This window comes from Lemur catta, chromosome 4 (genome assembly GCF_020740605.2).
Source record: "Lemur catta isolate mLemCat1 chromosome 4, mLemCat1.pri, whole genome shotgun sequence".
NCBI classification, from domain to species: Eukaryota; Metazoa; Chordata; class Mammalia; order Primates; family Lemuridae; genus Lemur; species Lemur catta.
The window spans coordinates 20,691,169-20,713,089 of NC_059131.1; the positions used below are offsets into that span (position 1 = coordinate 20,691,169).

The 21,921-nt window shown below is 50.7% G+C and overlaps 1 long non-coding RNA gene across 1 annotated transcript; it reads left to right on the plus strand.

Moving 5' to 3' along the window:
* Positions 1 to 17,086: 17,086 nt before the first annotated feature.
* On the plus strand, positions 17,087 to 21,505 carry LOC123636753. Its single transcript, XR_006734653.1, has 3 exons — positions 17,087 to 19,440; positions 20,142 to 20,299; positions 20,382 to 21,505. It is a non-coding gene; the product is annotated as an uncharacterized LOC123636753 (long non-coding RNA).
* The last annotated feature ends 416 nt before the right edge of the window (positions 21,506 to 21,921 follow it).

A 21,921-nucleotide genomic window follows, 5' to 3' on the forward strand; every position in this document is an offset into this window, starting at 1 on the left:
AGGTCTCCCTCCTCCACCTGGCTTGGGCCCCACCATGCTCCCTCTCCTCAGGGACCCCTTCAACCAGCTCCCTCCTTGTCTTGTCTTGTCGCTGACCCCTGCCTCTCCGAGGGGCCTTCCCTTCCACACTGAACTCTCACCCATCTGGAAAATGAAAAACCCTCCCTTAGCCCCACCCTCTGTCAGCTGCACGGCCAAGAGTCCCGAAAGAGTTATCTTCACTTGCCGTGCCCACTTCCTCACCTCCCACTCTTCTCTCAACCCACTGAAGTCTGCCTTCCGTCCCCACTGCCCGAGACTCTGCATTTTCTTGTGACAAAATCCTACAGACGCGTCTCAGCCTTTCTCATCTCTGACCCCTGCACGTCCATTGGCACAGCAAGCTGCTCCTGTGAAATGCCATTCTCTTTGTCTTCCCTCTTCCTGTCCTTGACTGTCATCTCCCCTCAGTCCCCATGGCAGTGCACCCCACCACCAACTCCTGCCTGTTTCCAACTCGAATGTTGTGTCCAGCCCCACTGCCACCCTCCTGGTACAAGCCCATCACCTTTTACCTGGACAACTGCAGTCACCTGCGGTCGTCCCCAGTCCCCACACTGCAGCCGCAGCATCAAACTGATGACGAGCCCTTGCGGCCGATTTCCTGCCGCTGCAGGTTGTGGGGCCCTGAAGCCGAGCTGATTATGTAAGACTCCTGCTCCCAGCCTCTCAGAGAGGTACATCAGTTAGGATTGCATTCATCTGCCTGCAACAGGAAACCCAAATAAACGGAACCTTGAACGTACAAGGTTTTGTTCTGTCACGTAAAATCTAAAGTGAGAGGTTGAGGGCAGCTCATCTTTTGCTCTCTGGAAAGAATTCTTTTGCTCATTGTGTCCCTGGGCTCTTCCTTCTGGGAGCTTCTTCCTGGTCCACCATCGCCCATGGCCATCCTTGAAGTGGACACTGGTAAGTCGGCTCCCCGGGGGCCTTCGGAGAGTTCGCAGTCTACTTCCTGCTGCTGCAGGTTCTGGGGCCCAGGGATTGTTTTAGGATTTAACTGTTAAGACTATGACAGACCATTGTCATTGCTTTTGAAAACTTTGCAGTACGTTTTCCTTAAAAGTTTGGTAGGCTTTCAATCTATCAGCTTCTAGTCAGTTTCTTAAGCAAAAGCCACAGCTGAAGATCTAGTGGAGATATCATTTTAACACCACATGGGAGAGAACCCAGGGCGGCTTGAAGAGGTTAAATTCAAACACTCTCTGTGCCTAATCACACCAAACCACCAAGTGTACTTTGATGTGAAGTACCTCAGATAGGTATTTGAGGAAATCTCTTGCCGGGTCGCTAAAAGGGCCACCCTTCCTCTCTCATGTAACGTGCACCTTTGCTCTCTGGGACTGCAAATGGGAGGTGGGAGATTAGGATGCACACCTGACCTCCTTCCTCCCCTGTTTTCTCTCTGGCCTCCTCCTTACCAGCCTCCAGGCTGCGAGGTCTGTCTGGAAAGTATCCAGCCATGTAATAGGAACAATACGCATTAACAATGGCTGGATACTTTCCGGACACACCTCAGAAAGGTCAGGGCTTTCTCTTCTTTGGATGAAGCTCAATTCTGGCAGGTCTGCTTCTTGACATCTTAAAGAGGGAATTGAAAACATCCAGAACATCCTTTTTCTTAACAAAGACTATCTTTCCAGACTATTGTCTGGCTGAAAAATCTTATTTTGGATGTCGGAAGCCAAATATTCATTATCTCTTTCTCTGCATTTTTTTCTCTGATAATCCTGATTCTACTCCCCGGGCAGGCGGTTGTTTGAGCTGACCAGGAAGAAGGTCACGTGCACAGAAATGTAAAAGAGAAATGCAATTAATCCTATTTTTCAAAATAGGATCCTGTTTACACCATTAAGGACTTCCCATTTTGCTTAGGGTAAGTCCAAAATGTGTAAAAGGGTCTTTCTGGGTCTGACCCCTGTTTATCTCTCCAGACTCATGTCCTTCACCACACCGGGCTTTTCTCAGTTCCTGCAGCACGTGTTGCTCAGGGGCTTCCGAAGAGCTTGGGTGTAGTCTGGAAAGTGCTTTGCCTCTGTCTTTCATTGACCAGCTCCTGTTCATTCCCCAGGTTTTGATCTAGAGGTCACTCATTGTCTTGGGGAGGATTTCTCCGGCCCATAGCATCCCTCAGGGCACCCTGCACACTTGTGATTAGTTAATTGATTATTTTTAATGATGTATTGGGTACCTCTGCTCCCCATGGGGCAAGAACTGTGTCTGGTCTGTCTGCCTGGTGCCTCCGTAGGTCATCATAATCTCTAATCTGGATTAGAAAGATGAGTTTCTAAAACACAAGTCTGCTTAAAACCTTTTTCACTCAGATTGAATTCAAGCTTCTTTACGTAGCGCCCAAGCCCCTGCATGATCTGACCCCATCTCCTCTCCCGTCTCCCCCTCTCCTTCAACCTTCGTCTAGACTGAAACATCTCTCAGGCCCTGTCCACTCAAATACCTCCTAGAAGCAATTAAAGGGGCTGAACCTCTTGCCAACAAGCCCCTAGATATGCTACCCTGATTTTCCAGGAGATGCAACTCTTGTCCACCTTCGGCTCTTAGCTGAGAGAGGGATTGCTTGCTCGCCTGATTGACTTGTCCACTCATCCCCGCTCTAGGCGCCAGGAGCTATGCCAAGTGCTCAGGAAACAGAGCAGACATGACAGACCCAGCCCCCAGACTCCTGCATGTTATCTTCCCTGAGGATCCTCACCGGAGGCTGAGTTAGGTGTCTCTCCTCTGGGTCCCCTGGCTCTCTGTAAAACCCCTAGCATTGCCGAGTCACAGTTTTAATGACTGTTTACCTGTCTCTCCCTGCTAGCCTATGAGCTGCTTGTTGATGCATCTATGAACCTGCAAAGTACTCTGCTAGGGTAGATAAGGGAATAGGAAATGGCATAGAATGGGGGAGCTGGGCCTCAGGCTTGTGGGCGAGGGCATGGGCAGGGCGGCAAGGGATGGGGAGACAAAGACAGAAGAGACCCCCTCCTCCTCCTTCCTCAGGGAGTTATGTAAAGAAACTTGGAGCCAGACACAAAAGGTCATGTATTGTATGCCTCCATTTACTTCCTTACCGGGCTAGGTAAACCCAGAGAGACAGAATGCATATCGATGGTTGTTGGGCTAGGAAGTAGGGGAAGGGAGAGTGACTGATTAATGGGTATGAGGTTTTCTTTCGAGGTGATGAAAATATTTTAGAACTAAGAGGTGATGGTTACACAACATTGTGAATGTAAAAAATGCCACTGAATTGTCTACCTTAAATGGTTAATTTTATGTTATATGAATTTCACGTCAGAAAGAAAGAAAAAAGGAAAGAAAGAAGGAAGGAAGGGAGGGAGGGAAGAAAGAAAGAAAGAGAAAGAGAGAAAGAGAAAGAAAAGAGAGAGAGAGAAAGAACTTGGAGCTGGAGAGAGGGGAGGGCTGGGGGGCTTTTTCCTCTACCTCTACCTCCGTCCACTGGTGACATCCCAGTGACTCCTCTGACTCTAGGGCTGGCTGGGTCTGCTCTGACAGGAGAAAGAGCCCCCCCAGAGCTACCTGTTCTCTGGGTACAAGTAAGCTTGAACACCTGGACGCTGGCCCCTGTACGTGCCGGAGCACTGTGCAGGAGCATCACAAGCTTCTCAGACACGGGGACTAGGTGGGATGGTGGGCCTTCCTGCGTGGGGCAGAAGAGGGATGCCTCGGGAAGCTTCCGGGCCAAGAATCAGGTCTCAAAAGCAGTGGTGAGTTAAGTATGAGTGTGTTTATAAGGGCATGAGATTGGCTTGTCTTGCTGAGCGGGCAGTGTGGTCAAATAGAAATCACCCAAAGGATGGAAGCAGAAGGGTGGCTTTACCAACTAGCTGTGTAATTGTAAGTCACTTTTCATCTCTGATTAAAAATGAAAGTCTCTTCAGAGGTAGTCTTAGAAAAAATAAAGTCTCATTCATTGCTGGTGGTAATGCAAAATGGTACAACCACTTTGAAAGACAGTTTGGTGGTTTCCTATAAAACCAAACATACTCTTACTATATGATCCAGCAATCACACTCCTTAATATTTACCCAAAGAAGCTGAAAATTTATGTCTACTCAAAAACCTGCACACCAATTTTATAGCAGTTTTAGTGACAATTGCCAAAACTTAGACGCAACCAAGATGTACTTCAGAAGGTGAATGAATAAATAAACTGTGGTACATCCAGACAATGGAATATTACTCAGCACTAAAAAGAAATGAGCTATCTTCAGATCAGAACCTTGGCTGGAGTTTAAAAAAAAAAAAAGAAAGAAAGATGTGAGCTATCAAGCCATGAAAAGACATAGAGGAAACTTAAATGTATATTACTAGGTGAAAGAAGCCAACCTGCTACATATTGCATGATTCCAACTATATGATGTTCTGGAAAAGGCAAAACTATGGCAACAATAAAAAGATCAGTGGTTGCCAGAGGTTGGAGGGGAGGGAGGATGAATGGGCGGAGCACAGGGGATTTCCAGGGCAGCGAGTCCATTCTGTATGCTACTGCCATGCTGCATACGTGCCGTCTGTACATACGTCAAAACCCAGCGATGCACAACTCCAAGAGTGAACCCTAATGTAAACAAACTATGGACTTCAGGTGATGTTATGAGTTGATGTCGGTTCTTTGCTTGCAAGAAATGTGCCACTCTGGTTGGGGATGTTGACAGTGGGGACTCTACGCATGTGTGGGAGCTGGAAGTATATGGCAATGCTCTGTACTTTGTGCCCAATTTTGCTGTATACCTAAAACTGCTCTAAAAAATGAAGTCTATTAAAAAAATTGGACCTGAAAAAAATGACAAAAAAAAAGCTATGTTTTTTTGAGTGCTTACTCTGCACGAACCAGTGCTAAGCATTACATTGCGTATCCACTCTGTGTTTAGTCCTCCCAATTCTCACCAGGCTATAGAGGAGAAAACTCAGGCTCTGACAGATGGGTGACTTGTCCAAGGCCACCCAGCGCATCATCAAGGAGCCACCAGTGACTCTGCAGCACCTGTTCTTGGTCACATTTCTGCTGTAGTTGACCCTCAAAATGATGATAATAATATTTCCCCTGGGTGGTTGTGTGCATTAAATGAGCCCTTGGCGACAAGGTCCTTTGTAGAGGTTTTCATAGAAGTTACTGTTTTATTAAATGGAAGATTAGAAGGTTGCTGCATAAAGGATTTATGTACTAGGTCTTTGCAAAGAAGGATTCAGTTTAGACTAAAAGCAGTGTGCTATGGCTGGGATGTGAGAAAAATATGACCATCTGCAGTCTTTCCCAGCCAAGTCGAGGCCCTCTGGGGGCCTGCGGGAGCAGGAGCCGTGTGGGTTGTGGGGGTGGCAGGGCTCCTACCTCGCCGCATGCCGCAGCAAGCTGAGAGCACAGCCCACAGACAGCAGCGAGATGGAGCACAGAAGAACCCAGCGGCTGCTCCTGAGTTTTCATGCTGGCGCTTTGGAATTGGCTATTCAAGGGTTTAAACCACCTATATGGCCACTCATTGGCTGAGTGACCTTTAGCAAGTTACTTAACCTCCCTGAACTTCCAGTTTCTCATCTGCAAAACGAGGATTATAATATCAACTTCATAGGGTTGTCCAAAGGATTACGTGAGATAATGTGCTTAAAGTGACTCAAATATGGTAAGCGCTGCCTAATGACTAATGCTGTCATTATTTAGCCGTCCTTTCTTATTGTAACATGAAGGAGGTGGGACTTGTTGAAGCAACTTGTCCAAGGCCACACAGCAAACTCAAGGCAGGCCTGGGCTTCCTCTGGGGCCAGATTCCCACCTCTTCCTCGTTCAGGGCTTTTCTGAGAATCCCTGACAGATTAGAAGAATCACTAGCCTGCATCTCACACCCTCATCTGCTGCCCCCACCCCCACCCCATTTGGCAATGACATTCGAAAACCACAGGCTGCTACTGTTTCCCAGCTCAGCCACTAACTTGCCAGGCAAACTGGGAAGGTTTTGTGGGGCTGCCCTGCACCGAGCCCGGACCCCCTTCATGGGACAGGGGCCTCCCCGTAGTGGTAGCTGTGCTCCTGGCCAGGTCACCACGGTTCTCCCTTTCCATGTGCCATCTAAGGATTTCCACGCCTCTGGCCTGCACGTCCTGCAGCCAGATCAGTATCCAACCCCCTCACCCCACACCCTAACCACTGCCTGCCCCTCCAGAGCAGAAGCAGAGCCATGGGAATTTTTCCAACTCTGTGACACCTATGCCCCCCTTCTCAAAGGGGCTGCCTGGTACACAGGTCTTTTCACAGTAGCCCCCAAGATAATGGCAGATGCCTTGATATTGTGACACAGAGCCCACACAAGGCTGTCTCTGATCCCCTACACCAGCATTTAGTGACCCAGGGGTGTGCCCAGCTGTCTCAGCCCTGAGAAGAACTCCCTGCTGGTATCTCTGCTACTCTGGAACACCTGCTTCCACCTGTCCCCTCCTCCCACACCAGGGGCTGTGGCTACTGCCACTTCAGAGCCCCCAGCCCGTAATCACCATCCTGCAGCCACCACTGCTTCCCTTCCCTGTGCTACAGGCCACGTGGGCCCCAGGAGCAGGTGTGAGCATGTGGCCAGTGGACAGTGGTAATAGGGTGACATGGAGACCCCGAGGGGGCCCTTTGCCAGCCAGGCCCATCTGGGAGATCCCTGGAAGGGGCCACCAGGAATGGTCACGTTGATGTTCTACACACTTAACACACAGTAGCCTATGAGGCAGACACTGTCATTACCCCACTTTAGAGATGGAGAAATTGAGGCAGAGAGGCTAAGTAGCTTGTCCAAGGCCACCCAGCTGGAGACTGGCAGAACAGAGATTTGAGCCCATCATGTGGGCCAGCGTGCCATTGAACAATGGGTCTGGCCACCCCTACTCCAATCCCACTCACCCCACCGCCTCTCCCTGCTGCCACGGACAGGTGCCTTCTGTTACGTCTGCAGCTGCATCCTCAAGACACGGCTGTGTTCCCTTTCCAAGTCAGGACAGGCACATGAGCTGGATGGCCAGGGGTTGAAGTCCCTCTGCCTGCTTTCCCCACCTGCAGGCCCAGCCCCACCCAGGTTTGGGTACCCTTCAAGGGTTTCATGCAGAGTCACCTTGCTGCTGGGATGACCTGGGCCGAATCTGTGGCCAGTTGCTGTGGGCACCACTTGGATACCACTGATCGGCCCAGAGGCACCAGGTCCAGGGTCAGGGCCACCTGGGAAGCTCCCTTGGCCCTAAGCCTCAGCAGGCAGCTGCCTGAGTCCTTCCTGGAACTTGGACCGGCACTGGGGCTGAACTGGTAGATCGGGTCATAAGAAGCCCAGAAGTGTCTGGGAAGGGCTTGGATGGGGGCGTGCTGCTTCTAGCTCTGGCCTCACCTGCTCACTTTACCACCCCTCCCTGTCTGCATCTGCTGCTCTAGGGGCAGATCCTTCCCCAAGCCCCTGAGGCCTTCTCTTGTGCCCTTTCTCACCCACGCCAGGCCTTATTTCTTCCCGTGAAAACACACAGCCTCAGTTCCCTTTCATCTAACAAGGAAATGCCTGCAAAACTGCTCAGTGTGGGGCCTGGCAGGTAGCAACAGCTCAACAGGCGTGAGCTTCCCTTCTTTTTGCCATTGTCTCTCCACATGGCTGACCACAGTCACGTGGCAGATTCCTGCCTCCAGCCTCCACTCCATGTCACTACACTGCCAGATGAAGGGCAGACTCCTTTTGGGCCATGGTCATCTGTAATCCTCTTCTCCCTCCTCTCTGCCTGGAAAACTCCTTCTCCTTAAGAACTCAGCAGAGATGTCACCTCTTTCAAAGCCATCCAGGGTTCCCCAAGCAGTGAGGGGCTCCCACCCCATTGACCATAGTGTTCTGCACACACTTCTTACAACACTTACTGAGAGAGTTTCATCTATTTGATGTCCCTAGCCTGAGCTCTACAAAGATGGATATGTGTCTCTTCTTTTGTTCTTTGGATTACTTAACAAATTCTTTTTAAAATTATACAAGTAATTCATGAATAAAGTGCCTATGTAAAAAAACTAAAACAAGGCACAATGAGTGTAAGCCAAACCCCCTCCCCAGGAAATACCGGGGTTAATAGTTTTGTGAGTTTCTTTCTCTCTGGATGTATTTTCTCTCTGTACAAATTTATTTAGTAGTTTTTGCATAAATGAGATCAATCTACATGCATTTGTCCTATGGCTTGCTTTTTTCACTTAATAATAAATAGATTGTATGTGGTAAGCAGAATAGTGTTCCCCTGAAAATGTATATATCCTAATCCTCCAAATCTGTGAACATGGCAAAAAGGACCTTGCAGATGTGATCGGCTCTTGAGATGGGAATGTTATCCTGATTATCAAGGTGGGGCTGGTGTCATCCTAAGTGTCCTTACGAGAGAGAGACAGGGGGGTTAGAGAAAAACTTGAAGATGCTACACTGTTGGCTTTGAAGATGGAGGAAAGGGCCATAAGCCGAGGAATGCAGGCAGCCCCTGGAAGCTGGAAAAGACAAGGAAATAGGTGAGTACCCTGGGGGCTGCAGAAGGAATGCAGCCCTGCAGACACCTTGATTTCAGCCCAGCAGGACGTCTGATCTGTAGAACTGTAGGGTAATAAATTTGTGTTGTTTTAAGCCAGTAAGTTTGTGGTAAATTTGTTATAGCAGCAATAAGAAACTAATACAGTGGGTATACTGCTGAGATAAATAATAATATTTATGGTAATAGGTAGCATTTTTTGAGTGTATACTACATGCCGGACACTGTTCTAGTGCTTTATGTAGTCTATTAGTCTGCTAGGACTGCCATAACAAAATGCTGTAGACTAGATGGCTTAAACAAAAGAAATGTATTGTTACACAGCTCTGCAGGCTGGAAGTCCAAGATCAAGGTGCCATCAGGGTCAGTCTCTTCCGAGGCCTCTCTCCTTGGCTTGCAAGTGGCTGCTCTCTCGTGGCCTCTTCACATAGTCCCTCTGTGCATGCACACCCTTGGTGTCTCTGTGTGTGTCCTCACAGGGTCTTTTCTCTGTGCGTGTGCATCCCTGGCGTCTCTTCCTCTGCTTTGATAAAAACACCAGCCAGACTGCATCAGGGCCCACCCTGATGGCTTCATTTTAACTTAATCACCTTTGTAAAGGTCCCGTCTCCAAATAGCATCATTCTGAGGTACTGGGGGTTAGGATTTCAACATATGAATTTTGGAGGACACAGTTCAGCCCATACCATGAGGATTATCTCATTCAATCTCCACAATAACCCAGTGGAATAGAATAGATAAGGAAAGGGAGGCACAAGTGGTTAAGTTCCTTGGTCAAATTTACATAGCAAGTAGGCAATCAAGCCAGGTCTGGCTGTTGCCTGCTTATATCCTTTGCCCGTTTTTCTATGACAGATGCAGTTGTCTGTTCTTTTTGGTTTACAGGTCCATCCATGGGTCAGCGTTTATTAAAGAAGAGTGAGTGTCAACAGCTCCTACTCTTAAAAGAACATGGGCCAGGCTAGGCCAAGCCTGGAGCCCAGTCATATCCCCCTCCAGCCAGGCTGCCGGTGAATGTTTCCAGAGGAAAACCGAAAACCAAGTAGGAGGTGTGGGGAGGAGAGGAGTTTGGGGGAAGGACACCATGGGAGGCTTTCTGGAGGAGGGGGATGTTCTGGTCCATTTTCTCCTAACCCTCTGGAAATTGTGGCTGACAGTTTTATAGCTCAGGGTGTCCCAAAGACTTTGCTGGGATGCTGTCAAATCCTTCCACCTGAAATTCTACATTCCAGATCCCAGGTACGCAGAAGTCCCAAGAGAACGTCTCCCAGCATGAAAGATCTGTCCAGGTTAGCTGCAAAGGCAGGATGGCCAGTGGCTTAGCCCGCTGTCTCCTGGATGTAGGGGAGCTTGCCTCTACCCAGCCTGACAGCTCATTTTGGTCACTGTGGCAAAGGGGACAGCTGTCCATGGGGCCCAGGCAGGTGTCTGGCTGGCCGCCCAAATCAATGAAATGCCCCAGTTACCTTTCAGGGAGGGCAGAGAGTGACAGCCTTAAAGCACTGAGCCCTCAGAGCATGGCGCTCCAGATCTCCCTTCCTGTGTCAGACCTTCAGCTTGTTGTGGCCCAGGGACTGCCCCCAACCCTTCCGCCACACGCACACACCCCGTGTTGCCCCTTTCCCCCAACTCCATCACGGTCTGTGACAGCGGGAGGTAGACACACTCAGTGACAACTCTATCTGGATCCAACATGGCACCCATAGAGGGGAGCAAGGGTAGGAGTAGAAGCTGAAATAGTTCCCGTTTTAGATCGTAAGCTCTTGGTATGAGGAAGTGTGAATATCACGCATCCCATTCTTCCCACTCAGCTCTCCAGTGGTGGAATTTCCTCTATAACATTCCCAGGGCAGAATGGTTACCCAGTCTGCTTGAACTCCTCCAGGGATGGGGAGCTTACCACCCTCCAAAGCAGCCTGTAGTGCTCCTGGCTGGAGAGTTCATCCTTATGCTGTCCCATCTGCTTCCTGCTTAGTCCCCACAGAAGAGGACAAGTCCTTGTTCCTCATAGCTTTTCAGATATTTGAAGGCAGCTAACAACTCTCTTTCTCTAAGAGGGAACATTGTGGGGTTTAGCAGGAAGAAATAAATCCAGCCATTTCCAACCTCAGGGAAGTTCTGTCCTGAGTGTCAGGCCCATACAGAGAGGCCATCCATCTCTGTGCACCCACACGTGGGCCAGGACAACAGTGCAGGGGGTCTCTGTGCCCTTCTGACTGCAGACCACACAGCCTCACTAGCTGGGAGGGACTCGGCCCACTGTTTGGGTCTCGATGGAGCCTTTCTGGGTTGCTAGGGCCTGGAGAGAGGGACGCAGCATCCTGGGGAGACGCTGTACTTGGAATTTGGCCCCCAGGGCTGCCAGGCCAAGTTTTCCCACTTCCAAGTTAGGATCCTTTAAGCAAGTTGCTTAAACTCTGTGAGCTTTAGTTTTCTTGTCCATGAAATAGGGCAATATCCATTGTATTGTTATGAGGATCAGATGACATCACATATGGGAAAATACTTTGTAAACCAGAACATGTTCTACAAATGATTAACCAGTTCAAATGGTAAGTAAAGAAGCTTGTGGAGCTTGGAGTGTCTTTGTCCCGAGCCTTGGTGGTGGGGAAACGTCTGGAGCAGAGTTGGTTTTAAGAGATCTTTGGATTCCTGCTAAAGCCCTGTGGCTGTCCCCTGGTCCCTGAGCCTCCCCACGGCAAGGCTCACAGCCCCCCATCCTGCATGGTCTCCCACACCCGAAGGGCCTCTCTGCCCTCATCATCAGGAGAGGATTCTGGGCCAAAGTGCCTTGGCTCTAGCTTTGGAGACCAAGGAGAATGGGTGAACCTCATGAGATCAGGTTTGGGGTGGGGGCCAGCAGTGGGTGCCAGGCAGGGCCTCCTGTATGTGGTTGGTTCTCCGCAGAGGCCCCAGGGCTGCCCGCCCAGAGCTGTACCTGCACAGCCACTGCTCATGGCGGCCACTGTCGCTCCTGCCCAGCCTTTAATTTAGACAGAGGTTAGTTCTAATCCCCCAATTAGAATGCACTTTAATGAGAGAAACAAGGGAGGACAGGGAGTCGGGGACCCAGCCTAATGACAGTGGAGGAATTATGAAGTGAGAGGGTCTCATTTAAGGCAACTCCTCATTGGACAGATGAGGCCTGGCTGGGGAAGGCTGTCCCAGCTGGCAGGGGCTGGGCTGGTCCCCACTGTGCTAGCGTCTCCTGTCTCAGCCAGAGCTCTTTCCTGGCCGTCTGCGCCTCTTCTTGGCTCCCTGTGAAGACTCTGCCTTCAAGCACGTGGCCTGTGACTCCATGGTGGCTCTCTGGACAGGCCTGAGTCCTGTGACAGCACAGACATGGCTGCTGCCCTCACCTCCTGGTGTCACAGGAGCAGAGAGGCCAGGAGCCTCCAGAAATAGCAGCCTGTTGCCACCTGCCTAACCCCAATCCGGTTTATCCTGAGTTAGCAGAAGCACTCGTGAGATGTGAGATGTACTTCCTAGGTGGGGCTGGGCCAGGCAGCCCGTCCTTCCTCATGCCACACGGTGCCCTGAGGGTGGCAGCGCTGCAAACAAGGGGACCCTGCCCAAAGGGCCTTAGGGAGGCAGGTGGTGTGGCGGCCGTTGAGGGGGATGGAGAGTGAGTCTGCATTTTCTGGGGGGGTGTGAGCCGAGGTGGGGGGCACGCTGGCAGCCTGTTTCAGTCGGGGCATATTTCCACCCCAAGGTGGCAGATCCCAGGGCAGGCAGCAGCGTGGGCCAGCAGGGGCGTTTGCCCAGGTGCAGGGCAGGTGCAGGCTGTGCCTCGCAGCCTCCTCACTCCATCTGCCCTATCCTCTCTGCTTGGGCTCCCCAGCTGTAAAGCAGGAACAAGTCCCATCCCTCATCTGCCTGAGGGGACATTGAGCAGGAGTGAGATAATGTCTGCCTCTGCTCAGCAGTCTCTAAACAGTCTGTTTATACTGCCTGGAGCTCAGCCGGCCCCTCCATCCCCTGCTCCCCAGCCCCCCCCCGCCCCCCCCCGCCCCCCCCCCCCCCCCCCCCCCCCGTGGAGACACAGAGCCCAGCCCTTCTGCAGGACTCACAGGCCTGTCCTTGGCATGGCTGAGGGAGAATCCCGAGGGCCAGCTCTGAGCTCTCTGGGGCCTGAGGCCCTGGGCCTGGATTCATTCCTAGCCCATTGTTCAGGGTTCAAGGAGCCGCCCTCCTGCTCCTGGCATTCTGGTTAAACCAGGAGTCTGGGCGGCCAGGCGTGCCCAGGGCCTAATGAGCAGGGTGTGCCTGGAGGAGTTGTTAGGAGCAGGGTGACAGCTGTGGGCAGGTCCCCACCCACTCGGGTGGGCGGGTGGCTTGCACAACAGTCACCTGTGCACTGAGGCCCCACACGGCATTCTTGCCATGCGTTTATTTTTAAAAAAACAAATGCTCAACTTTGGTGGTAGTGCTGGCTATATTTCTAAATATTTAAAAGACATTGTACTAACACTTTGCAACTCCCAAATCTATTGTATGAGGAAAGCTGATGCAAGTCTATAGGATTTCCACCAGTTACAAATAAGGCAGGATGCCAAAAACGTAACAGGCTTCTTGTTTCCCTCGACTAACCCCTTCCCCACGACTTTCAAAAGGAAGGAACTTCTGCAGTTGCTTGGGGACTGTGGGCAGGTGGGCCTCTCAGCTAGGCCATGCTTCATGCCTGGCCTCTGTTGAGGATGAGTTCCCTGCTCTCAGGTTCTCTGAGGGCAAACGTGACTGCAGCCAGCCTGCAGTTTCTTTCCTGGGCTTGTTGGCAGAAGGGCAGAATTCTGGGCCTGCGTGGTCTCTACGCACGGGGTTGTCAACTAGGATCTCTGGCAGCTCATGGAGTTTTGGACCAAGTCAGCCCTCCAAGTCACAACCAAGTGAACTCAAGGCACTGTCTGTGCACCCTTGTGTGTCCTGAGTGGGCCCTTTCCCTATTTGAGAGAAGCTGGTCTCTTGCCTTGCAGCAGAGCTTAGTTTGGTGACTACTGTTGCGAAATACCTGCGGGTGCCCCTGGAGACCTGCATTCTGGGTCCTGCTGTTAACGGGGAGGTTTCCAGCTTAGAAACACTGGATTGTGCTCCTCTGAGGCCTCAGTGGGAAAGCTGTGGACGAGACAAGGGCAGGTGAGCCCGTGACAGGCTGTAATCTCAGATGCGCGTGCTCAGGCCCAACAACACAGGGCGAGAATCTGTAAACACCAGACCTCAGAGCGGGGTGACACCGGAGTGGAGCTTGTTCCTCTAGAATCTCAGATATCTTAACCACCCAGGCCACAGCAAGGGCCTGTGCTGAAATCAGTCAGTCATTTCCTCCACGGGACAGCTTTGCAGTTCACTGTGGTAGGCTCCAGGGACACAGAAAGGTCAAGCCGTCCTTGGGAGGGCGCTTGTCAACACCACATCCCATCTAGCTCTAGCCCAGATCTCTCTGCTGAGCCCCCGACTGTCGAGCTGCCCACCTGACGTCACTAATGCCGTGGGGGCAGCAGGTGGTCACCATCTCCTTGGCTGAAAAGGGAAACCGCCCTGGGAATGAAATGCAAACCTCGTCCCTGCCCCGCTCAGCCACAGTGAGACGATGACATGCTGTGGTGAAGGCACTGAATAATTTGGTGTGAGACCTTGGGCAAGTCCACCCCCCATTCTGAGCCTCAATTTCCCCATCTACAAAATGGGAAGAATGAATCCCACCTGCCGGGGACTTGTGAAGACCCCGTGATATAACTCTCACGAAAGCTTTGAACGCGGACCTGACACGTAGGAGGTGCTTCAGAAATGTGAGCCCGCCTTCCCTCTCCCAGAAGGCAGCAGTCATTCGAGGCCAGGACAGTCCGTAAGTGCCCCCAAAGTGTTGACACTCTTGGGACTGACGAGGAGAGAGAGGGCCTAAGCAGCAGGGCTGACGGGGACCATGAAGACCAGGTGTCAACAAATTGCCCAGCATTGGTGGCCGTCACACTTGTTTCTTAATTAGCCAGAGTTAATGAATGTCATGACTTGTGATTCACTGCTTTGCAAGGATACATCCCTTTCCGTTTGCCTTCCTCCCACCTGGGCCATTCACCAACCACATCCTCCTCTGACTGCTGGGGGTCAGCTCTCCTCAGCCCCCAGGGCCCCAGCCCTGCCCCAGTCTGGGTTCCCGGATGGCAGAGCCAGAGGGGACATCAGAGAGTCCCAGCCAGTGCTGAAGGACTCTGTAGAAAGCCCTGAGCTAGTCCCCCTGCCCCCAAACCCTGCTTTACTGTAACAGAGGGTGGGCTTGGCAAAGGCCACATGGAGTGTTAGTGACAGAGTCCAGGCTAGCGGGCTGAGGCCTCCCGGTGCAGGGGCCAGGGAGTCCATTCCACAACGTTTCCCTCACCTATTTCCTCCCCTCTGCCCCTCACCTGAGACAACACACACCTGAGGGAGGTGGGGAGGGCTTTCCTCTTCATCCATACAAACTTCTAGGGGACTTGCTGGGCTTGTGTGGGGCCAGGTTCTCAGAAGGTGGGTTCATGGGTGAGGTCTCTTAAAACTTCCAGCTCCCTCTGGGGAGCCAAGGTGAGCAGAGAGTGTTTAAGATTTAAAAGGGCTCACGGCGTTCCTGGGTCTGAGAGCCGGGCAGTCCCCTGGAGAGGCCTGGGCCCTGTGTCACATCTGCATTGGCACTCACTCACTTGTCCACCTCCACCAGTGCCATCTTCTGTCCCCACTGTTTAATACGTCACCGTGGCCCTAGCCCAGGGGTGCCATGGAGTGGAGCAGGTGTAGGCCGAATGCACAGGGGCAGCTGAGGTGGAGAGCAAGTTCAGTCCCTGGAGAATTCATGTCCCTCCCCACAGTCCCTTCCTCCAATTCCAATTTCTCCTGAATGTTCTGCAAAGAGAGCAGGATGTTGGGCTCTGTAGCCAGAAGGACCCTGGAACAGACCAGACCCAGCGTCAATGTCAGGGAGACCCTGGCAAGGAGGACGGAGCAGCCTCAGGGCCCAGCGTCCCCTCAGGCTGGTCCTTCACTGAGCTGGGCCTGTGTGATGTGGAGGGGCACAGTCACCTGGGAAAGCACTTGTTGTCCACATATGGTGATGTCTGGGCCCAGGAGTGGGGCGGGGCGGGGGGGAAGGGGAGAGGGCAAGAGTGAAAAAAATCCAATATGGAGACACCAGAAACCAGGCTCTTCGGGACAAAATTCATCAGGAAGTAGTTCTGGAACTTCTTCCTCCCAGTAAGCAGCACAAACCATGCAGGCTTTTGAGAACCTTTCACCTCCCAAACCCATCGTGGTGCCACACGTGGGCGATGCTAACTGCCACTGGCCCCGAGAGCAGGAGCACCGGCCTGTTTTACTTTTTACTTTATTTTATTTTATTGTCGTAAAATATACATAAGATTTATCTTGCCTCTTTTATTTTAAGAAACTACATAAATACTGTATTAAGAAATCAAGTTGTCTGTGTTTTGAACTCTCATGAATAAGCTTTGTCAGGTTTTATGTTTTATGCTAGCATATTTTGGTTTTTATTGTTATTTTTAAAAATTGTGGTAAAATGCACGTAACATAAAATGTGCCACCTTAACCATTTTGAGTGTACAGTTCAGTAGCATTGAGTCTATTCGAATCGTGTGAAACCAATTTCCTGAACTTTTTCATCTTAAAAAACTGAAACCCTGTACCCATTAGACAACAACTCCCCGTTTCCCCCACTCTTCAGCCCCTGGCAACTGTTTTTGCTTTTTGTTTTTGTTTTTGTTTTTTTTTGGAGGTATACTCTAAATACAGTGAGAAGTGTCGTGTCTAAGCTCCGAGTGGCATTCCATTGTATGGAGAAACCACGGTGTTTTTATTTACTCACCTGCTCGTGGACATTATTTGGGTTGTTTCTAGTTTTTGCTATTATAGGAATAAAACTGCTATGAACACTTTCAGACACGTTTTTCGGTGAAAATATGTTTTCATTTCTCTTGGGTAAATACTTGGGAGTGGAATCAGTGAATCATAGGGTAGGTATATGTTTAACTTTATAAGAAACTGCCAAATAGTTTTCCAAAATGGTTGTATTATTCTAGGTCCCCACCAACAATGTATGAATTACAGTTGCTCCATGTCCTCACCAACATTTGGTATTGCTGGCCTTTTTAAGTTTAGCCATTCTAGTGGGTGTGAAATGTTATCACACCATGGTTTTAATTTGCGTCTTCTGATTAACACCATGATGTTGGGCAATTTCCATTTATCGGCCATTTGTAATCTTCTTTTGTGACGTGTCTATTCAAGTCTTTTGTTCCCTTTTATTTGTTGAGGATTTTTTTGAGTTGTTTTTAAATTATTGATTTGTGGGTATTCATATATTGGAATACCTGAACTTTGTCAGATAAATGTTTTGTGTGAAGATATATATATATATATGTACACACATTCATTTTGCAGATTGGATTGCCTATTTTCTTAACAATGTCTATTGATTTTAAAAAAAGTTGATAAAGTCTAATTTATAAATCCTTTTATTCTTTAATGGTTTGTGGGCTTTGGGGTTTTTTTTGTTTGTTTGGTGACCTGTTTAAGAAAAGTCACGAACATTCTCTCTGTTCTCTTCTGAAGCTTTGTAATTTTAGGTTTTTTGTTTAGGTCTATAATCCATCTCCACTTCTGAGCATGAAGTGTGATAAGGGTCAATGCTCACTTTTAAATCTCCAGTCGTTCTAGCACCATTCAAAATGAAAAAGACTTTCCTTCCCCATTGAATCACACAGGTGCCTTATCAGTTGGGCACATGCGTGTGGGTCTGCTTCTAGACTTTCTATTCTGTTTCCTTGATCTCATTGTCTATTCTTATGCCAATACCACATTGTCCCAATTATAATAGCTTTACAGCGAGTTCTAAATTAGGTAGTGCAACTTCTCTGTGGGGTAGCATAGTTTTGACTTATCACCCCATTCCTCCCAGTATTTCTTCTTAGCCCTTTTCCTCACTCAGACAGTTCCGTGCTGATCACCAAGGCGAGGTGGGTGTAAGAGAATGCAGGGCAGAAAGAAGGGGTCCCTTCCCGGCTTTGGTTTTCAAAGCCCAAGTCCTGAGAGGAACAGAGACACGAAGTTTGGAGAACACACTGTGGCAGAGAGCAGTGCCCCCTCCCACTTCTAAACAACCAACCTTCTGAGACTAGAGAAAAATCCCCTAGGCTGGGAGGAGAGAGGAGAACCCGAGGGAATTAGAGAGCAGCTACGTACCCCAATACCTTGGGTAGGGACTCAGGAGCCAGCCAGGCCCCAGGGAGGGACGGAGCAGCCTCGCATCCCCAGGCTCTGGATGGCTGAGACCAGCAGGACAAACCTCGGCCCCCACCATGGCCCAGAGAGAGCTGCCCCTGAAGGGTCTGTGAGGCTGGAACAGCGGCCATCCCAGCAGGGCCCCCAATGCACAGGTGGCCCTGAGGAAAGTCACCCCAATGCCTTGGCTCTCCGTGAACCTCCTGGAAAGTCAGTCCCAACATGAAGAGAAGGCGGTGAAGGATCCTGAATTGGTTGGTTGATTTTCTGTCACTCTGGTGGCAGAAAATCTCGGCTGAGTTAGGAAGGGTAAGAAAGTCATATCTCTTGAGCACCTGAGTTGGTTGTTTAAGGTTTATTCTCACTTATATAGAACTGCTAACAAACCACATTTCTGGGACTATGCCTAATGTTAACAAAGAGTGGTGATGGGGCAGGGGACACACCCATTGTGACAGGGGAGGAGCTGGCGGGGAGGGAGCGGGGAGCCCTGGCCAGTTGGTTGGCCTGCCTCACTTCTGCTCCAGCCCCTGGGTTTGGGAAAGCAGACTGCCAGCAAACAATTCCACCCCATAATATGTTCTGGTTCTAGTTCCTCTGCCCTCCAAGGCTTTAATCAAGTCCTTCCATTTAATGTGTTGACCTCATCTCGAGCAACTCAGAGGACATTCAGTGGGTCCCAAGCAACAGCCCTCAAGATCCGCAGGGAGCAAAGTTTGGAGGTGAGTCCATCTCCCACACGGCAGGGACTGTTTGGGAAGCTGAGGTTCCCAGTGAGGACATTGTCTTGTGCCGGCTGCAGAGGACATTGAGGTGGGGCTACCTCGTGCTTCACGGTCCTGGCATTATTTTCCATGCCATCCCTGTCCTGACTACACCCCTTTTAGGTATGGAAAACTGATGCTTCAGCCCTATTTATTAAGTGCCAGGAAAGTCTAGCCTGCATGTTGTTTTGTTATATTAGCGTGTTCAGCCTGCACCGTAACTCCAAGAATGTAAAAGAGTCATTTCAAAATGCATTGAATTAATACATTCCTTTGCTGTGATGCCATGTCCACCAAATGTTCCTAAATGAGACACATGGAAAATGGAAAATAGACCAAAAATATTTGCCTGACTGACACTGGATTAGGGTGTCCACAAGAGTATAAACACACACACCCACTGCACACATACACACTGCAGGGTGGGCCCTGGTATTAGGGCTCTTTCAAAGCAGCCAAGGCTGGGCTGCTGATTTCAGGGCTGTCCCTGGGCCTGGCTATGCTGGGGTGAAGCTAGGGGTCCCGGGTTTGAGGAATGTAGTCACCTGGAGCTCAGGGAGAACCCTTGTGCCCACTGCCTGGGCAGCCCAGAGAGGTGTTGGGGCTGTCATTCCAGGCTGAGAAAGCCATCACCATTCAGGGGCTTGGAAGAAAGGGGGATGAATCAGGACTTCGAGTTCATTGCTAAATGCAGCCTAGCTCCTCTCTGGGGTCCTGTAGCCTGGACTCTTGGTGCAGGTCTGCGTGGCTCTGCTTAAGGGAGCACTGCACTCATTCACCCTTCCAGCAGTCAAGCCGTGACGCGCAAAGGCCTCTTACTCATCCCGAAGTCATCAGTCATGTTTCCAAGAGTGTGAGTAATTTGGGGAAGGAGGGGGAGAGGCTCTAGGGTGGGGGTGGGATGATGTAGAAGAGGCCATGTGGCCCAGGAGGAGCCCTCATCCTTCTTACTCCAAAGCTGGAAATGCTACTCTTTTTGAGAAGAGATGCATCCTTAATCTGCTCTGAAGGGGTGTGTGTGTGTGTATGTGTGTGTGTGTGTGTGTATGTGTAGAATGCTGGCAGCTTAAAGAAACTGGAAACCAAAGCAACAGGACTTCTCGCTCCATTGCTAGGCAGCTGAAAAAGTGCACTAGCCCGGACGAGGGATGCCTGCTGGGTACTTTTTTGACTTATTAATAAAACATGAACTCACATTTGTCTAGTACTTTATTCCATTTGACCCTTGAGGGGAGCAGAGCAGAGATGGGTTTCTCCATTTTACAGCCAGGGAACAGAAGCCCAGAGCAGTCACATGAGTTGCTAGCGTCTCGTTGCTAGGAAATGTCAGTGCTGGGGCTAGAACCCGGGGCCCTGGATGACTAGTCCAGCACAGCACCCCTGGACTGTGAGGGCTTCCTCTAAGCAGAGGGATCTGCCAGCCTTTGGACTTCTTTCTCCATGACCATCTTTCCACGGGCGGGCTCAGCCTGGACTGGTTGTCACAGAGGTCCTGGCAGTGGGTACTCTGGGTGAGGTTCAGGTCCAGATCACTTTCCCCTCCTCCTACCCCAGGCTTGACCAGGAGACTTGGCTGCCTTCAGAGTAGAGCCTTTTCCAAGGATGGAACAGGTGGAAGAGCCAGGAAACCACAAGTAGGATGGAGAGTTGGTGACTGGGTCTGGCCAGACTATGGGGGGTGACCCAGCATCCTGCCGCCCAAACCTGAGGAGGTAAGTACGGTGATGAGTCAGGCATTTCAGCTGTGGCCTGGCCGAGGGATGTGGCATCTAACCCTGTGCCTCCCTTTCTTAGGTTTCACAGCCCACTGTTTCCCGGAGAACCATTAGAATGTGTCCTTAGATCCCTGGGGGAGGAAGCCCCACAGGAAACACACCTGGGAAAAGAACTCCCATTTTGAGGCTACATTATTATCCCCATTGTGCTGATGAGGAAACTCAGGCTTCAGAGGTCATGTCACTTGGGCCATATCACCCAGCTAGTCAGGGAAGGGGATGGGACGTGAGTCCAGATCTGACAGCATGGTGGCCGCTCCACTGCATCATCCCGCCCTAGAAAGTCTACGACAGCCCAGAAAAAGCACCTGCACCTCCCTACCGCAGACGCTAACTCTGACGATGACCAGAGAGAAAACCTGGCCTAGGACAATGACTTCTTGAGATCAGAGGCCGTAATGGGTTGAATTGTGCCTCCACCCCTCCAAATTCCCATGCTGAAGCCCTAACGCCCAATATCTGAGAATGTGATCCTATTCGGAGATAGGGCCTTTGATGAGGTGATTAAATCAACCTGAGGTCATTAGGGTGGGTCCTAGGTCAATGTGACCTGTGTCCTTACAAGAGGCGCTTAGGGCAGGCAGACAGAGGGAAGACCACGTGCCCGCAGCGAGGTGGCCGTCACCCCCCCAAGCCAGGAAGAGAGGCCTGAGGAGAAATAAACCCTGCTGACACCTCTCCGACTTCCAGCCTCCAGAATTGTGAGAAAATAAATTTCTGTTGTTTAGGCCCCTCCAGCGTGTGGTATTTTGTGATGCCAGCTCTAGCAGGCTAGTACAGAGCCCCTTTAAAAAGTCATCTGTGTCCCCAGTCCCTGTACACAGTAGGCACCGAATCCACCTTTGCCGACTGGCTGAAGGAAGTGAGTGCCACCAGCACTGGGCTCTCGAATAGGCAGAGACGACTCAAAGTTTGATGTTTGCAACCAGCCTCCTTCCTCTTGTTGAAACTTCCTGTTTCTGAGGAACAGAGATTTTACAGATCCCAGAGGGCATCCAGTAAACCCAGCAGCTATTACCAAATAATTCTGGTTTTGATGAGCTCAGCCGGTATGAATCAGAAGCAGGCAGACTCGCATTTCTCTTGAAATATACCGAAGGTTAAACGCTAGAAGGAGAAGCAAAAAATGTATTTGCACATTTATTGCCAGCAAGGAAATAGCAGCAACGTTGGCGCCCAAGGCCGGGTGAAATGGTCTTTCCTTCCTTCTGCTCAGACCGCGACTGCGGAGGGCCCCGTGCTGCTGCCGCTCATGTGGAAGCAACCTCGTCACACACGGCTCTCACCTGGATCTCCTATCGGACAGAATGACGGGGGTGAGGGTCCTTCTTGGACCCCTCACCATCCTGGTAATGGCTATGGCCCACAGGAGCCCTGGTGGCTTCCCCAGGGGTGTGGCAGTTTGGGACAGGGAAAGGCTATGGGGTCCGCACAGCTAGAAGCCAGGGCCCTGGTCCTGCCACGGGATCACACAGGGCATGGGTGACAGGGTGGAGGCTGGGCCGGCATCAGGTCATAGTAAAGCCCAGCTGGTTTTAAGGGCAGTCCCTGAAACTGGC